The following is a 19,771-nucleotide window of genomic DNA, read 5'->3' as shown; positions in this document are numbered from 1 at the left end:
GAATTTCCATTGAAATCTATCGGACTTCCAGCCAGAAGAGACAACAGTGGAGTTCCGTGGATCCCCGGTGGGGGTGAATCCCGCGGCTTGAGTTTAACTGCTTTAACTGCTTATATCCCGCAAGGGACAGAGCAGAGCGGGGGCCATGTTTGGTGTTGGTGGCTCTCCAAATGGCCAAGTTTTCTTGTGAAGGCTTCCCAAAGTGGAGTTTCTTGGTCAGTGGGCATTCAGTGGCATAGTGCAATGGTGTTCCCACCATTCCACATCTGCAGGCTTCTGTACCCCGAAGGTGAAATCGCTTGAGGTATGCAGGGAATGGCCCATGTTCTGTGAAGAACAAGATCATTGCCCTTGACCAACCCTGATCCTGGAGCCTCACCCTCGGAAGTACCTGATGGATCTTTCTCTCTGTTTTATCGTCGCTGTCCCACTGCACTTGCCTTAGAAGATGTTGTTTAATCTTTGCTTTCACCCAAGACCTTGGAAATGGAATGTTTCGATCGACTTCTGATCTTTCTGTCGTTGCTTTCGCAAGAGCATCAGCTTCCTCATTACCCCAGTTGCTCTCGTGGGCTTTAACCCAGGAAAGGGCGATACTGGGGTTATTAATGAGAATGTTCCTGACTGCTCTTGAAGCGTACGTTTTGGACAACGGATTTGTGACTGCATGCAGCGAAGAAAGCGAGTCGGTGTATATTTTGACTGGAGGGTTTAATTCCTCTGCCTTCCTTGTTGCCTCTAGAAGAGCCAGCATCTCTGCCCGGAACACGGAAGCCTCTGCGTTGAGCTTATGTGCCCACTTGCTGATTATTTTGTTGCCCTCCGTAAGGACGTAGGCTGCTGCAGTTCCATCTTTTGTCTTTGAGCCGTCCGTGAAAATTACTGTCGGCGTTAGCTGTTTGTCATGATGTAAGCTGATCTGCCCGTCTTTTACCTCTACGGCTGGGTGTAAGGACCATCCATTCTCTTTCTGTTCAATTTGCGAATGCTCTATGCGTTCGTTGTTGACTGTGATAGGCTGATTGAGTCTCGTCAGCAGTGCCATCTTTGCTTCAGACTCCATCCAAAGCCCGAGGGGGGCTAGTCCTGTTATCACCTGTGGAGCGTTTGTTGGTGCCGTACAGTACGCCTTGGTGATACAGAGGAGAAAGCCTCTCTGAACCGAGTCTAGTTTTTTCTTTACTGCCTTGGTGAGCTTGGATCCCCAGACTGGGGCACCGTAGGCCGACAAACCAGTCACGGCCCAGGCTCTGTCCCTCCAGGGATATAAGCCTTTTACCCTTGCGGGTTGGGTCGCGCACCGTAGGCCAGCATCCTCTGTATCACTGATACATATAAGGTAGGACGCATGGCACTGGTGATGCCCCATCTTGAGCCTGCGCAGCCTAACAACTGTGGGAGAACTTTATTGACTTTATCAGCTTGTAGCCTCACGTGTTCCTGGAACTTGAGTTTCGGATCTATGTATACTCCTACGTATTTGAGAAGGTCAGTACGTTCGATGGGAGACCCGTCAATATGGAGCCCTGGTGGGGTCTTGGACGATATCCACAGATATTTTGACTTCTCTGACGCCACCTGAAGCCCATGTTCCGTCATCCAGTTGTGGATCTGTTCGAGCACTTCTGACGCGAGCGTCTCCGTTCTCCCTTCCGTGGGGCTGCTGACCAAGATGGCAATATCATCAGCGAACGCCTGGACTTTCACGATTTCATCTTCCCGCATCTCATCTTCAGAAGGTGATCAATTACATCGTTCCAGATCGTTGGACCAGAACAAGATCCCTGAGGACATCCTTTAGATAACCTATGTGTCGCTAGTCCCGCTGTAGTCTGAAGTGCCACTCTTCTTCCCTGAAGAGTATGACGCACTATTTTGGCAAGCTGTTCTGGTATAGGCATTTCTTCGAGTCTTTCCCTGATGATGTTGTGTCTCAGTGCATCAAACGCTCCCTTGATATCCAAGAAAATGAGCGCGATATCCTGTTTTTTCGCCCTTTGTTTGACGATCACCTCCTTAATAGCCGGGAGGGCTTGTTCTGTGGAACGTCCCTGTCGAAATCCAAATTGATTTTCGTTCCACCCTCGTTTTGCCTCTGTGTGGTAGGTTACTCTCTGAATTACAATCTTTTCCAAGACCTTTCCAATGGTAGGCAGAAGATGGATAGCTCTGAGGTGATGTCGTCAGGATCCTTGCCCTTTTTGAGTATAAGAAATATTTTCCCCAATTTGAAGTGAGATGGAAATATGCCCAGCTCCAGGCATTTGTTGAACAAAGTTCTAAGCAGTTGGGGAAATTCTTTGTTGATGGCTTTCAAGAGCTGATTATTTATGCCATCATGTCCCGGGGCCTTCTTGTCACTTAACCCTTTTATGATTCTTGTTATTTCCGCCTTCGAAATTGTCGGCTCTTTTATTATCTCTTCGCCTGATGTTGTGGCACAAACTATCTGACCTGGGTGTTGATGCAGATCTGTATCATCCTCCGGGAATAGTTGTTTTGGCTGTTCTTCCGCAGCCTTCAATATCGGAAGGTTTTTTCCCACTGGCATAATCAACTGTGGGTGCCTCGTTCTTCTCACCGTTGCCTTATAAGTCGTCCCGAAGGGATCAGTCGCTTCTGTGCAGAATTTCCGCCAGCTGTCCCTCTTGGCCTTTTTTAGATCTTTGTAGTACACTTTTCGGTATTCTCTATACGCCTGGCAAGCTGCTATCTTTGCTTCTCCTTGGGCCTTTTTGTATCTTTTTTTCTTGGCTTTGAACTTTTTTCGCATGATATCTAGTTCTTGATTTCACCACGGAGTTACTGTTTTTTCAGGTTGCCTTATTGTCTTGAGCTTTATGTCAGCTGCCTGTTTGAGTTTGGCAAAAGTCTGATCTACGGCTTGCTCTAGCTCATCCTCGTTCCTGGCCTGTTGGAGCATTTCAACTAGCCGTGTTATGTCGGGTTTGATGTATTGGAGAAAGTTGTCAATTCTCCTACGTGAATTAGAGTATTTGGCAGTTGGATCTGATCTAGGTTTGTCGTAGATCTGGATGATCAGACACTTGTGTACACTGAGTTCCTCCTCATGATCGATTGACCAGCCAGTTTATCCGATCCAGTGGAGCAAACTCGTTGGCTAATGTGACATCTGGACTCCCCTCTTTTCCATCATGGTGATATGTGGACTCCCCATTGTTTAAGATCCACAGATTCATAGATCTTATGAAATCCAGCAGCTTTACACCTCTGGGTCTTGTCTGTTTGTAGCCTAGCAATGTGTGTGCCCCATTGAGGTCTGCTCCAATGATGCTAGGTGCTCTTCCCGCACTTTTGATGATCGCCTGTAGTTCGATTGTTGTATGTTTGAGTCTGGCATATGGGGAGGAATACGCCGTTACGTCTAAAAATGTACTCGTTGGAGTAAAGGCTGATTTTGATTGTCACCCTGTTCTCAAAGACTGAGAATGTGGTGCCTTATATCTGTCCATTTGGAATAACGATGGCCGCTTTGCAATTGCGGGAGGTCCATCTAGCCCATTTGCTCGGTATTCCCTTCAGAATGTCGTTATGCGGCCATGGTTCCTGCAGAAGGGCAATATCTATCTTATGCTCTTCTATGTATTTTATGAGCTGGAATGTCGTTTCTATGCATCGATTATAATTGAATTGAAGGATTTTTATACCTCCTTGGTCTCTATCTGATTTAGCAGTTGTTGCAGAAGAATGCCCATGTACTGCTACCGGATTCTGTGGACCCATATGGGTACCGTTGTTATTCATTTTTGTTGTTTTTCTTGTTTTAAATCTTCAAATGCGCCTTGCTTGTGATCTTTTCTGTTTAACGACTCCTCCTGAATACCACTGTTCTTATCGGCTTTTCATTTTCCGGTCGACTCCTGCCTGGTATTGTTACCCTTATATTTGTCGCTCCACCCCTTTCGGTGTTGTTGGTGACTATTCGTGAGATTACTTGGTAACCGTCGTCTATGTTACCCTTTTCTTCTTTCCTGATGAAGGGAAGCTGTCTCCATCCTCGTTTATTTTGGTCTCTATATCCCGAGGTTGCATATCCCGCACTTTTGTTCCAGTTCTTTCCTTGTCGATGTATCTCTCCTCTGCCCTTATCACTGCTAATAGTTGTTCTCCACCGTCTCTCTCTTCTGATGTCCGTTCTTTGCCATCTGCCAGAAGTTTCTCTTTTGAAAACTGGGCAACTTATCGCTGAAGCACTGTGACCAGTTTCGAACCTGCTACCTTTTTCTTGGTTGCTCAGCAAGCAATTGATGCACCTCTGTTTGTTGCTTTGACATCTTGAGGTCTCATGCCGTTCTGCACATCGTGCACATCTGGGATCTCAGCTGGTGCAGTCCCTAGCGTGATGCCTCATCGACTGACATCTAAAACATCTCGGGGAGGGCACGAACCTCTTCATTCCTACTGTCTTTCTTCTCAGCCACATGATTCCCTCGTCCAACATTTTTGTTAGTCTTTTGTTGACATTCACCTCCAGAATTATGTGACTTTGATTTCTTGCTCGTGCCCTCAACTGGAATTTATACTCCACCTCCTCTTTACGTTGTTCCAGTTCCCTTGCCGTGTTATCCAACAGCTCTTGGATGTCATCTTCGCTATTAAAGTTTTTAACCATTAGAAGCTCTCTTCTGGGTCTCGGCGGTCTGATTGTCATCACGTCGTTCAGTTCTTTTATGTAAAGTATTTTGCCTGGTAGTTTCTTGGCATCTTCTTCTTCACTCAAATCCACTGCATACCCTCTCTGTGTCTCTCTGATTCGCAGTATTTTTCCGGTTAGCTCCAGTTTGTCCTTATTTACCCTAAGGACCAGTGGAAGTTCGTCTTTGTCTTCCAAGTTTCTCGGGAATAGCAGTAGTGTGTGGACTTGTACCCCTTCTCTTGCGTATGATGCTGTCTCACAGTCTCTCGTATCGAAAGGGGTTGCTATTGCCAGAAGTTTTTTCTGGATGTTCGTGAACGCTGTTTTGGGCTGTTCATTTTCCACTGTTCGAAGTGATCTTCCATTATAGTCAGCCCATTTCACTCTTCTTTTACCTTTAATGTTTCCAGAAAACCAGCGCGCATATTTCAATAGACGCCCTCACACGAGAAAATTGGCGTATTGGCGACGAAATATCGAACGCGACGGTCCGACTCAATCACTTGGCGACTGGCATGCTAGTCACTGCCAACTTTAGTTGAAGAAACCAAGAAACCGCCTCTAGCATTCCTTCATATTTTCGTCATTCGAGTAAATTGAAAATCAATCCAGAGTATATATATATTATGTGTAATAAATTATCAGTTGAAAGGATATGAAATTTTGACAAATTTCAGCTCACAGGTAAATACGATTTCTTTATTTATATTGATATTATTTTGAAATTATAATAAAATCAGGGCGTCGGAATTGTTTCGATACTGTGGGTGTTCGTCTTTAGTTTTATATTGGAATTTTAATTTCTGAATCAATTCTAGGGGTGCTCGGATCCATGCCACAAATTACCGTGGGTGCTTGAGCACCTCCGGCTATGACGCCACTGAATGAAACGGGTCTGTGGTAAACACATGGGCACACCCTCCCCCGGGGGAATTTCAAAAGAAGATGGGGCGTCACGAAAATTAGATCTGGTAAAAAATTTCAGGAGTAACCAAGTGAATTTGTCAAGTAGGGCCTCGGGAAAAAAATACATGGCTCGGGGGCCCAAGATGCTCTTAAAAGACGGCCCTGGGGCCGTCCAGAAATGGCACCTCCAGAAATTTTCAAAATACCGTCTACTTTCACAACATGTACCAAAACAAGCACGTGTCGTATAGGAATGGTCCCTAATTTTCCCCCTTGCTTGGAATGTCTGTAATTTAGATCACGCACCCGCACATCTGTGTGTGGGAGTATTCGGGGAAAAGCATTGCCTTAAACGTAAACAATTCATGTTGTTTGTGTGTAGTTTTGCCTACAGTTAATTTTTTGCTTCTCGGAACCGTAGCTTTCGCCGTTTCATCTAATGAAACTACTCAAAATCCTACGTGACAATACTTAACTAATAAACACAATAACTTATATAATAATCAATCAAACTCCCATGTCTCGTTGATTCAGGTGCTTCACTCACTCTGATTTCACATGTTTGGTGTCGAAACAATCGATTGACTCATAAGTGCACACATATAACGCCTGTTATCATTCAAGGTGTGTCAGGAGAGACACTTACGGCCGTATTCACCGTCCAGGTTCAGAACGCGATCCAGGTTCTAAACCACGTTTCACCTCAAAATTGGTATTCACCGCCCCAGAACACGACCACCTAGATAACCGGCCTCTGCCAACACCTTCTAGAGCAAGAACAAGCACCTTCTCTGCTTTAGAAGGTATTGCCTCTGCACACGTGATCAGGAATGCTGTGACGTCAGCAAGAGTAGTGCCGGGGCTAACGAGAAAGAGAAGTTTTAAGAAGAAAGAAAGAAGAGAGTAAGAACTCTTTCTCGTTAGCCCCGGAGTAGTGCTATTGTTCCTCCACAAAGCTGCATTAATCTTTCAAGCGGCTTTGTTCCTCCATGACCCTACTCAGCGAAGCACGATTGAATGTGTTTGTTTGTTCTTCATCTCTGCTTCGCACGTGTTTTTATAATTTTATTTTAACTCTCAGTTTTTTCGAATTTGTATTTTTATATATTTCTGATGCCATTCACGATAGTCGGGCCGAATTATAAATTAAATTGAAGGAATGAACCAAAAGTCGCCGTGCTCAGATGCCGAGAAATAGCATGCCATCGAAAGGTTTTCAAAATTAGCAGCAATAGTAAGGTAAGAACGTTCTTGTATTATTTAATGAAATTTTCTTTAATTTTTCTGGTTATAAGAGCATTAGTCCACTAGTTTTATGATAATGTTGAAGGCTATTCCATGTCGAAAGTGCGAAATCGCTGATTTTTTTGATATAATTAGGGTGACCATATGTCCCGTATTTCCCGGGACAGTCCCGGTATTTTCTGTTTTTTTGGCCGTCCCGACTTTTTGGAAAAAATGTCCCGGTTTTTCCCGTATTTTACACGAAGCCCACTTGAATTTTTATTCTTTATTGAAGTCAAAGATTGAAACTATTTTTCAACCCAAATTATATTATGATAATTACAACTATAAATAAGAATATTAATCTCCCACATTTGTCTTCGTGAACGTATTTTTTTCGTGGAATTCATTTTAATCCACTGCAATTTGCAGTAATGCTTCATTTCCCGGCATTGGGATTTTTCCGTAATTTCAACAACATTTGGCAACTTTGTTCGGTTTTGGCGTCATTTTTGGCGATAATTGGCAATGTCCCGTATTTTCCCGTATTTAGAATCTCAATTTCCCGTATTCCTCTCGAGGAAATATGGTCAGCCTAGATATAATATATATCAATATAGTAAATATATATCAATATAGTAAATATATATCAATATAGTAAATATATATCAATATAGTAAATATATATCAATATAGTAAATATATATCAATATAGTATATAATATATTTTTTTCCGTAACGACAAACTTCGATACAAATGAAAGTTTATTTAACTTTTTCTCTGTTGTTGTTTTATTATAACTCCAATAATTAAAAACTGATCATTGTTCAAAATTGAACACATGATGTACAGCATTTGTGTTTAGATTACATGTTTCACATATTACTCAATTTTTTGTCCATTTGAAAAAATTTTCTTATTTTATCTTTACATAATTTTAAAGAGTTAACATTAGTTCAATTTCTTACTGGCAATGAACTCAATGAAAATTAGGCATGCATTAATAAAGGAGAATTGTTCACCTTGGGAATTTTTTTTCCTTTCTTAATTTTCAATTTTTTTTAAAGAACTTAATCATTATGAAAATTTGTCATATACTTTCAACATTGTGAATATTATGAAACAGTTTTAATTATTTATGCTTAAATATTTTCAAAAATATTTTTAGAAAACTTATTGTTTCAAGATGTACCTACAAATATGAAATCTTGTGATAGTAGAGAGAGAAAAAAATTTGTAATCATAATAAAATTATATTATTTTCAAAATAAACTGATTTAACGCCATAAATTTTTATAAGGGCTCTTTTCTCTCATCTTACAGGTATGTAAACCACATTTCAAGCCAGATTCTCAACTAGCTATTTATGAATCCTGAGGAAGCGTTCCTGATTTCATATCTGCTCAGTACCAAACACGGTCGGGATTCAACGACATCTGTCCTCCATCAACGAATTCAACAAGCTTCCTGATTGGCAAATCTACAGATACAGTAAGGTCTCGAGAAACTGTGTCTATGATGTACCACTGTTGAATCACTTCGACCATCGGTGATGCCTTTCAAAGATCAAGTGTTATACTCTGACAGTTTGCTCGACTTCTGCCAATCTGCCAGAGATAGTTGTGTAGTCACACTATGAAGACTTCCAAGATCCTTTAGAAGCAGACTTAAGAATTAGGTTCCCTTGTAACTTTGCACGTATAATTACAACAATTATTACAGGGCAGGAGTATGTTCGTGATTGCTAGGTTGCCAGGGAGTGGCCAGGATCTTTCATATCAATCAGGGGCGTAGCCAGAAATTTCGTTCGGGGGGAGGGACCAGAGTGACAGAACAATGGATCTTTTTCCCTTTTTTCAGTCATTTTCTTACATTTCGGGGGGGGGGGACCAGACCCCGAAGTTCCCCCCCCCCCGCTACGCCCTTGATATCCATCGAGACAGGTCACAAATTTTTTTACTTATGGTCAATGCAGATGGTTCTTCCATATGTTTTTGTACACTGGGACTCTTGTGTTTCACCGTTCCACACTTCAAAACAAGCCAGAAAGAAAAAGAATAATGAACTTCCTTGATATTTGAGATTATTGGACAAACAACAATTATTGGTTGAGTTAAAAAAGAATAACAAAGTGAGGAACTCTGTTTCAGAGTAAGAAAAGTCATGACCCCCCCCCCCCCCCCCCCCGCTTTTGCTTGAATCATAACTTTGCCTTTATCATCGTTGGTTTCTTTTTCAATTATGCTTATCAGGCAAATAATTATTACTTGTTCATACTTTCCACAAAGGGGTTTTTTTTTAAATATGGTGCAGGTATAACTCGAAACAGCCTGCTATAACACATAAAAATGATAAAAGCATAATCGCTAAATGCGAACATGTCTTCATGCAACATTACTGTGATTTGGAAAGGAGACATCAACCTCCAAATTTCTTCATTAACTTTTTTTTTGTATCTCAAAATGAGTATTTTGAAGTGTTAAATTATAATACAGTACAACCTCGATAACTCGCCTTTTATTATTTATATGGTTGCCACAATACTCGATTCATTGGGGAAAACATTGCAGCTTGACACATGAGTACCATATCCCACTTAAGTCGACTATGATTTAAACTGCATTAACATAACTCTTGCTCAGAAATCGTCCTTGCGTTGATCAGTTCACAAATTTTGTGATATAACTCTCGTGTGAGGAAAATTGTATTTTTCATTGTTTCTGCTATTTGTTGATTAATATACGTCATTATTCCCGTTATTTGGAACCTGAAAACTCAACCTGTTTAAAATGAAAGCCACAGGTGTGAATGATTTTTGAAATTTTTGAGTGTGAGAGACGACACGAGAAAGCTAAATTGATGTGTTTTAAATGAGCGGAGGAAATTCATCTGTTTTTTGGTCCATTGCAATATGCTCATTCACAAATAACATCTTCCAACAATCAAAATATATGCCCCTTCCACCTAAAATTTGAGATTATTCCCAATACGAAAACTTTTCGTAGGAAATTGCAGATAAGAACATTTGTTTTTATGAATCTGTGAATGATATCTAGAATTGTGTGTGTGTGTTCAACAATATACATACATAAAAAAAAATTAAAAATTGTTTAAAGGAAAATGAAATAAAATTCGCTAACATCTAACTTACATCAACATAATTATTTTTCGATAGTCTTTCGGTTTCAAGTTATTGGGGTTCCATAGTATGTTACTTGGTACACGCCACAGATGATAACAAAAAATATATTTTTAACTGTACTGTTTACTCAAAACCACCAACTTACATTAAAATCAAATTTGCGTATTTTTGAAATCAATATATCTGAAAGTACTGAAAATCATTGAAATCAAATTATTAAAATCATTGAAATCAAATTATTAAAATCATTGAAATCAAATTATTAAAATCATTGAAATCAAATTATTAAAATCATTGAAATCAAATTATTAAAATCATTGAAATCAAATTATTAAAATCATTGAAATCAAATTATTAAAATCATTGAAATCAAATTATTAAAATCATTGAAATCAAATTATTAAAATCATTGAAATCAAATTATTAAAATCATTGAAATCAAATTATTAAAATCATTGAAATCAAATTATTAAAATCATTGAAATCAAATTATTAAAATCATTTATCAAATGTGTATTTTTGAATTTATTTCATGTGTGGACAGATTTGTTTTTCCTACATCAATGAAAGGATTTTATATTCATGTAAAATAAAGTCAAAATTTTTCGAAAAATGTAAATAAACTTTTCCAATTTGACATTATCATGGTCTCTTTTATTGCTATCAAATAATATTTAGAAGTAAAAAAGATACAAGGCTTTTTTTTTCTCATTTATCTGTTCAAAAATCAGAAGTGTTTTCAAGATATTTCTGCAAAGGTTGAATTTTAGGAACACTATTTTTTTTCAAAAAAGTCTCATACTTATAGAAATATCTATACAGAATGATTGGGTTTTTTTTTCTAAGAGAAAAAAAATTAAGATGACTCTCTACAATGTGTGTGTGAAGATCTATGAAATCATTGTTTAATTGAAAAAAAAAGTGAATAGTGCAGTGCGTAACTGATGGGAAAGGGCAAACGAATTTTTTTAAAATGAGTCTAATGTGTTATATCCATGGAGGAAAGAATAAAAGGAGGTGACATCAGGAACGAAAATTGAAGCCGTTGTGGCAACCCTATGGGCTGACGAGTAAGTAGAAACAACCCGCTCTTTTCCGTAAACTTAACATGGGTTTTGCCGGATCGAATTCTTTTAAAATATTAATAACTAAATAAATTTAAACACCATGACCATTTAATGCGTCTTCAGGTAATCTACATGATCTAATAAAGGGGAAAAATAAAATCTTATCCTTATATAAGGGGTTGTTATATTTTTAATTCATTTTTGAAAAAGGGGACGATCACTTTTCACTCTCGACTCGTCATAAGTTTTTAGTGCAGTGCTTCAATTTATTTTAAAAATTTGATGCATCACATTAATGTCTATGGGAATATGATTAATTAAAATAATATGAAGCTGCAATAAAATGGAATTTTCATAATTCTCTTTTAACTGTTTATTTTGCCTTTTTTTTTCGTTCGTCATTATGATAGATCCGGGACATTTCGAAAGTGTTTGAGGCCCGTGGGCACTCGTCTTAAGCTTTACATGAGGAATTTTGATTTCTGAATCAATCCTGAGGTGCTCCAGCACCTTCTGACAGGGACGTAGCTAGGATTTTCGACACCCGGGGTAAAGAGCATTTTGCCGCCCCCGTGCCTCAAAGTACTGGAAGTGCTCGCGCGTCCTCCGCCATTGTGTATTTATGGTTTTGCTGCCTGTAGGCTGTATAAATTTCGCCACCCTTCTTCCTTTCCACTCTCATATTCTTGAATACGTATGATTGAAATATATGCCGCCCATCCGAACCTTCCGCTATGTAGATGTAGTATTGAGAAAAAATATATTAAAAATAAAAAAAAAATTTTACGAGCCGCGATAAGTCATCTCTCTGGCCTATAGTATCTAGGAAAATAATCACTTGGACTGTTTTTTTTCCCTCTTCATTTTGTACCTATTACTTTGCTTTTAAAGTGGTATGTGTACGAAAATTTGAAAAAAAAAAGTTTCGAATTGAATTTGAAATCTAAAATTGTCTGTGCTCGAGTTTTTGTTGTTCTACTTGGACTGGAAGTATTTCTACAATATTTTAATATAAACAGCTGAAAGGCATTATATATGCTAATGTTTTGCATATACTTATTGTTGTGTTTTCTTTAACACTTTGTTAGCCGAGTGGATAACACATGGGTATTTATTTTGATGAGTATTTATTATTACGTTAGACTTAGATAGATTACATACATATAGATAGTAAGAATTTATAAAGTGGAAAGAGCAGAACATTTAGACATCTTGTCTACTTGATGTCCGAGGTGGAACTCACTAGTTCCCCTTACACAACACTAGGTGGCGTTGTATGTTCTTATCAGTTTAGTTCTTTTAGTCATTTCTTATAAGGACACCACATTCCTCCCCGCTAATTTAAAGATCCAACCGGACAGGAGCTTTCCTGGTTCGTTGGGAACGTCGCAAAGGAACGGGAGTACTGGACATCACTGGTGGCTTGCTGGACGTCGCTGGTGTCTTAGCTGGTGTTGGTAGATCGCTACTGATCTCTGTCGGAGTTGTCTGTTCTTCTGGAGCAATCTGTACTTCGGAGTCAGCAGCGACAGGAGTTGATGAAAGTTTGCCTGGAACTCTGGGTATCACCAAGGTTGGCTGAACTTGATTGCCAGCTGCTCTCATCTGGTCGATGTGACGTCGGAAGAGAGTTCCATTTACATCTACAGTGTAGTGTAGAACTCCGTCTTTGTTGAGAACAGTTCCGAACTTCCACTTGTTATTGGCGGATCTGTAATCTCGCACAGCCACACGATCTCCTGGCTCGAAAGTTCGGTCATAGAAGTCTGTGACCCCCATTTCTGATTCTTTCTTGAACCCTGTTCTTGATATTTGGCAAGACTAGGTCTATCCTAGTTCGGATTTCTCTTTTTAGGAATAACATTCCTGGGCTTTGCTTGGTAGTCGCATTTGGCGCTTTTCTGTAATTCAACAGAAACGTGCTCACGTTTTGGTAGATGTTTCCGGGAAATCTTTGCATCGCCCGAAGGGATTGTTTTAAGGTGTGAACGTATCGCTCTGCCTGCCCGTTGCTTGATGGTTTGAAGGGAGCACACGTTTTGTGCTTTATTCCATTATTCCTCATGAATATTTCAAACTCGTGTGATGTGACATGATTTCTAAATTTCTTCGGAATAAAAACTCTTTGGCCATGCATTATACAACCGTCCTGCAAGGTGTACTCGACTTCCTTCCCTCCTAAAGGTTCACCGAATTTCAATTTCCTCAGCAATGGACCCAACTCTTCATAATTTTGTGTCTCTTTTGCTAAATGTTGAGCTTTCACTGGTAGTGTTTCGATTTGATTCAACTGGAAGAGTTCTATGTCATCCTTGACAACTAAGCCTTCCGACCTTAAAGGTAATCGGGAAAGACAATCAACATTACCATGGTTCTGTGTGTTACGATAGATGATATCGAACTGATATGCTTGTAAGATCAAGGCATAATGCAGAAGTCGAGTAGCCGTCAACACTGGTAGACCTTTCTTCGAGCTGAATATCGCTACCAAAGGCTTGTGATCTGCTATGAGAGTAAATCTTCTGCCTTTCAAGTAAAGCATAAATTTCTTTACTGCCCAGATAATTGCCAAAGCTTCTTCGTCACTCTGGGAGTATCTCTGTTCCGTTTTCGTCAGCGTACGAGAAGCGAAGGCAATTGGTCTTTCTGTTCCATCTGGTAAGACATGTGATAGAACTGTTCCTATTCCCACTGGAGAAGCATCCGAAGCAAGAGTAAGAGGTAGTGTAGGATCATAGTGCATCAAGATTCGCTCTGAGTAAATTTCCTTTTTGATCTTCTTGAATGCAGTCTCACACTTTTTAGACCAACGCCACGGAACGTCCTTTTTTGTCAGCTCATTGAGAGGATAGGTAATGGTTGCCAGATTAGGAAAAAATTTCCCGTAGAAATTTACCATACCTAGAAAACTTTTTATTTCCTGAACGTTTTTCGGTGCGGGAACTTTCAAAATTGCTTCAGTTTTCTCCTTCGTTTCACTTAGGCCATTTTCATCAATTTTGTGACCGAAAAAATTTATTTCTTTTTGAAAAAATGTGCTCTTTTTCAAATTTAACTTCAGCCCATGCTCCTGACATTTTTTAAAAAAAATTTCCAAAGCCCTGAGATGTGACTCGTCATTTGTTCCGGTCACTCTGGCGTCATCCATAAAAACTTTTACACCATCTATTCCTTGGAATAGCCCATCAATGTACCTCTGCCACATTGCTGGAGCTGCTACATCAATCTTTTACAGGCGTGTAACCCCTTATGAGTGTTTATGGTTAGGAGTCGTTGACTGTCAGGGTGCACTTTCATTTGCAAATATGCATGACTGAAATACAGTTTTGAAAATCGTTTACCCCCATATAAACATAGAATATTTCCTCAAACGTTGGTAAGGGATGCTGAGGCACCTCTAGCTTAAGATTTAATGTGACAGAATAATCTGCACATAACCTTATGGATCCGTCTGGTTTCACCACGGGAACAACTGGTGTAGCCCAATCTGAAGTTTCAACTCGCTCGATAATGCCTTCTCTTTCAAGCCGGTCTATTTCTTTTTCAACCCGGTCTTTTAATGCGAAGGGCACAGTTCTCGCTCTACGAAACTCTGGGGTAACATTTGGTTTTAGCTTTAGTTCCACTTCATGGTTATTTATCTCACCCAATTTGTTGTCGAAAATTTCTTTATAATCATCCAACAATTTTTTGAGATCCATGTCATTAGCGGTCCTCACAGCCTTAAGAGAGTTCCAGTCTAGATTTATTTTGTATAGCCATTCACGGCCAAAAATCGTGTCTAAATTTTCCCTCACCAAATATAAGTTCAAGTGCAACTTTTGTTTTCCGTACTCCACTTTCACAGTGACATATCCCGCTGGGACAATTTTTTCTCCATTGTATGTCCGGAATACTAAATTCGTAAGTTGAACTTTTTTCTTCGAGATTTTTCTGAATCTCTGTAAGCTCATTACTGATACTGTTCCACCCGTATCAACTTCCATACTCACTGGTTTATTGTCTATGTTGACAGTAACCATCATCGGAGGCTTTTTCGGCTCTTCACTCAATACCCACTCTAACCCAAACATGGAAACATCATTTTTGTTTTCCTCAACTGAAATCTGTTTCTGTTTGTTAGGTGTCGATTGAGTCTTCTTTGCCGCGTAGCAGGCTTTTTCTATATGCCCGATTTTTTTACAGAAGCGACATTTGCTAGCAATAAATCTGTAGGAGTCTTTATCGTGATTTGTCCCTGTGCATCGTATACACGGCGGATATTTGACAGCGGCGGCAGAGTAGTTTCCGTTTTGCGTGGGCAGTTTCGTTTTCCTCTTCCCCGCTTTCACTACCTTCAGTTCTGCCGGCTTCCCGATAATCTCATTCGCCCCCTGAACAGCTTTCTCCATCGCCAGCGCGATCTTTATTGTTTTGTCTAGCTCGATGTCGTCTTCCTCAAATAAACGATCGAGGATCGCTCTATCTCAGAGCCCACTAACGAAAACATCCCGAAGCATGGTGTTCAACATCTCTTGTTTATAATCTCACGCGATTGCGAGATGTCGCAATTCGGCTATATACGAACTGATGTTTTCGCCTTCGTTCTGCTTTCTGTTTATAAGCATGTGCCTACTCGGTATAATCAATGCTTTAGGATTCAAATGGTTCTTCAAAACATTCTTTCAAATGGCGAATTCTTTCTCCGATGGATTGTCCGGAGACAATAAATTTTTTAACAAGTTGTAGAGCTTTGCAGAAATGCTCGAAATTAAGACTTTAGCACGTTTTTCTTCTGGGACATTTTGAATGTCTAAAAACGCCTTGAAACGTTCTATAAACGAATCGAAAGTCTCTGAAGCTTCATCGTATTTATGAAACGAAACCGTCACTTTTTGGTTTGTTGACGTTGAGCCTCGTTGCTCTTTGAGAGCGTCCATTAGAGCTTGATTCTGTCTTATTAACTCTTCAACTAAATTTTCCATCGTCAGAGATGTATGAAAAACTTTTTCTCCTACCTTTTGCAGTCTTCGAGTAAATACTCTATCCAACTTTTAAGATGGGCCTCGTCGCCACTTGTGTTTTCTTTAACACTTTGTTAGCCGAGTGGATAACACATGGGTATTTATTTTGATGAGCATTTATTATTACGTTAGACTTAGATAGATTACATACATATAGATAGTAAGAATTTATAAAGTGGAAAGAGCAGAACATTTAGATATCTTGTCTACTTGATGTCCGAGGTGGAACTCACTAGTTTTCTTACACAACACTAGGTGGCGTTTTATGTTCTTATCAGTTTAGTTCTTTTAGTCATTTCTTATAAGGACACCACACTTATAATGTTTTTCGCAAAAAAAAAGTCAGATTTTTTCAAACACCACTTGTTCAAGTGTCTTTAAACATTGTGTCTCTCTCAGCACTGAGGTATTACATGCTTTGCCATAATTTTTTTAAAATTAAATTGCCGAGAAGGAATTTTGGGGCACAAGATATGGGTAAATTTTGGTTATTTTTGCAAAAGGTTCCATGTTGTTGAAGTTAATATCCGAAAACAAATAACAACTAAAATTGTATAAGCTCTCGTTCAATTGTATAAATATATCCACAAAATTTGAGGGAAAAAAATCGAGTTCCGAAAATGAATAGTAAGTTTTTAAATGATTTTTATAAACGGGGGTGTTTCTCATAGGAAAGCATGGGAAGCCACGGTTTGTCCCTTTAATAGAGCGATCACTGGCTTCATCTGGCAACTCAGATTCCCCGTGCTTTATCAACGGACGCGCTGGTCGCGTCACCTCCTGTTATTCTTTCCTCCATGATTGGATCATGTAGATCACCGGAAGACGCATTAAACAGTCATGGTTCTTAAATTTATTTAGTTATTAATATTTTAAGACAATTCGATCCGGCAAAACGCGTTAAGTATAGGTAGGGTGACTATACGTCCCGTATTTTCCGGGACAGTCTCGGTATTTTCTGTTTTTTTGGCTGTCCCGACTTTTTAGCAAAAGTGTCCCGGTTTTTCCCGTATTTTGCACGAAGCCTACTTGAATTTTTATTCTTTATTGAAGTCGAAGATTGAAATTATTTTCAACTTATAAATTATATTATGATAACTGCAACTATAAATGAGTATATGAATCTCCCACATTTGTCTTAGTGAAAATTTTTTTTCGTGGAATTCATTTTATCCCACTGCAATTAGCAGTAATGCTGCATTTCCCGCCATTGTGATTTCTCCGTTATTTCAACAATATTTGGCAACTTTGTTCGGTTTTGGCGTCATTTTCGGCAATAATTTGCGATGTCCTGTATTTTCCCGTATTTGGAATCCCAATGTCCCGTATTTCTCTCGACGAAATATGGTCAGCTTAAGTATAGGGAAAAGAAAGGTTTGTTTGGGCTTACTTGTCAGCCCATAGGTTTGCCACAACGGCTTCAATTTTAGAGCCTGATGTCACCTCCTGTTATTCCTTCCTCCATGTCACGTCACCTCCTGTTATTCTTTCCTCCATGTATACTGAGCTTTCCTTATAGCTCAATGGGTATGTAGCATTTGATTCAGCTTTTGGTAGGTATGGTCATGATTTTATCATCATACATTGTTTGTGGCGGCCTCTAGTACAGAGAAACAAAATTATTTATAGAATTTCAAGACTTGTAGATTTTTTTGTTCTGAAATGTTAGGGTGTACGAAATCGAGCATTGCATTTTATAAACGTGAACAAGCAAGTTTTCCTATAGCAAACGTTTTTGGTTTTAGTTATATCTTGCCACTTACTATTGCCGCGAAATTGATATAGATTTTAGTAGTGGTCACAGCCATTTTTGTTAGCGTCATCTTAAAAATCAGTGGTTCCCAACTTTTTTCTTTTTTTTAGACAGTTCACTAGAACTTTAGTCAGGAGGTGCCCCTCCCCCCATACTTGTGCACCAGAATTTGGGTTTTTAACTTTTTTTTTTTTGCTTTTCATCATTTTCAATTTCGCAACCCGGGAACAGAGGTCCCTCACAGCCTAGAAGGTCATTTGGGGCGGGAGGGGGGGGGGGGGTCGCGTCCCCTGGCTTTATAAAATATACTTGAAATGGTGCATATATATATGTATATATACATTGAGTATATGTTCTTTGCCTCCTCCCCGAAAAATGTTGAAAGGAGGGTTGTGCACCCCCTCCCCCCCCCCCAGTTCTTTCTCTTTCTCCATCACTTGTAGCTCTTAAAATTCAAAAATAAACTATTCACTGTGGGAAAGCCAAAAAGTTATTTACTTAGTTAAGAGCAGTTAGTTAAACCAGGGGTCTTTGGAATAACTTCAGGGGGTTCTGTGTGCTTTGATGAGAAAAATATTAACTCATTGATTAAGTAGGCATTCACGAGAGAGTATAAGAGTATCCATACTTTTCGGACTTTCATACCATGTTCCAGACACTCATTTAACTCATCAGCAGATGTTTTGTTCATTACTGTAGTGGACATCATCATTGTAGGTGATAGCAAGCTAGGAGCTAAAATGATATCTTTGGAAGAACATTGACAGAGAGAGGGCGTAGTGAAAGGGGGAATGTGAAAAAAATGACCAAATAAAAGAACAAAGATGCTGTCTATTGTTTCATGAACAAAATTTCTGGCAACGAGCCTGACATTGACTATTGATGACAGGTTCCACATTACAATGAAGATACAGATTTTGTAGCCTCTTCAGCCAAAGCGCCAGTAGATCACAGTATTTTGAAGAGGAAGTTTCAGCCCCTTGCTTACTGTCACCTGTAAGCATGATGTTCACTGCAGTAGTGGGTGAAAACCTCTGCTGTTAAAAAGCCTCGAACACAGCATAACAGCCTAAAAAGTATGCTATGCTTAGTTAACTTATTGTTTTCACATTGATAAATACAGAATATTTTGTGAAGGGGGTCTGTGGCCTTTATTTTCATTTTATTGCCACGGGGTGGGCGGTGTCTGTGGACTTCGTGATACACAAAACCTTAAAAACCAATTTCTCAGAGTATCTATAGATCGCCAAATCATGTCATGTATATTCATATATATAAAATGTCATACTATACCCCAAGGCAGAATGTTTTGCATTGTTCTGCAATGAGCCCTCGACTGACTGGAAATGTTCTGCCGTTCCCATAATAGTGTTTTCTACATTTTTCTTAAAATTCTTCCCGATTGTTCTGCAATTGCACTAATTGTTCTGTGACGTACGTCGCAGAATTCGGCATATTCTACTTTGGGGATAATATATTCATATATTTCTCTTTTTCTAGAGTTTCAGCATCTATTTTTGGACCTTCTCACTCATTGTGGCTGGATTTACTCATTTTAGTAAGTGTCCTGATTTCGTTACTTATCACAAAACTTGTCGCAGGAGACACTTCAAAATTATAACATTAATAATCAACTTTAATGCCTCATTTAAAAAGTTTAAGGTTATTTATACAGGGTGCATAGCAAATATTTGTTTGTTTGTTGAACGTTTGATAGTGATGTATACAGTTGAATGACGTTTTGTGCCGACAAAAGGTGCCACTCGTTCTCTGTAGCGACCACACACATTGGGGGAGGTGTACGAGTCAATTTTGCGATCGGGGTCAAGTACGAAAATAAAAATGCAAATTCATGCCTGTGATGGCATGACAGACGCTATTCAGAGAAGGCTGTTGGCGGAAAGAGATCTGTCTTTCGATCAGGCGTCAGAAATCACAATGTTGATGGAAGTGGCCTGGAAAATGCCTCTAACCTGCGTGGTGACACCATGTCTTCAGCCAAAGTACTGTTTGTAAAG

The 19,771-nt window shown here is 39.3% G+C and overlaps 1 protein-coding gene across 17 annotated transcripts in view; it reads left to right on the top strand.

Annotated features, from left to right (window-relative positions):
• The first annotated feature begins 17,411 nt into the window (after window positions 1-17,411).
• Window positions 17,412-19,771, top strand: part of LOC149083287 (uncharacterized) — a 42,478-nt gene continuing 40,118 nt past the window's right edge. For 2 of the 17 annotated variants that reach the window (XM_089236528.1, XM_089236522.1), the window contains exons 1-2: window positions 17,412-17,527; window positions 19,254-19,311. The gene's annotated coding sequence lies outside the window, so the exon portion shown is untranslated. The other 15 variants (XM_089236520.1, XM_089236526.1, XM_089236514.1 and 12 more) reach the window with 14 other exon arrangements.

This window comes from Pholcus phalangioides, unplaced genomic scaffold (assembly GCF_987345545.1).
Source record: "Pholcus phalangioides strain wild (caught in Gottingen) unplaced genomic scaffold, Ppha-v1.0 ptg000009l_1, whole genome shotgun sequence".
Taxonomy (NCBI): Eukaryota; Metazoa; Arthropoda; class Arachnida; order Araneae; family Pholcidae; genus Pholcus; species Pholcus phalangioides.
This window is presented reverse-complemented; position numbering and strand designations above follow the sequence as displayed.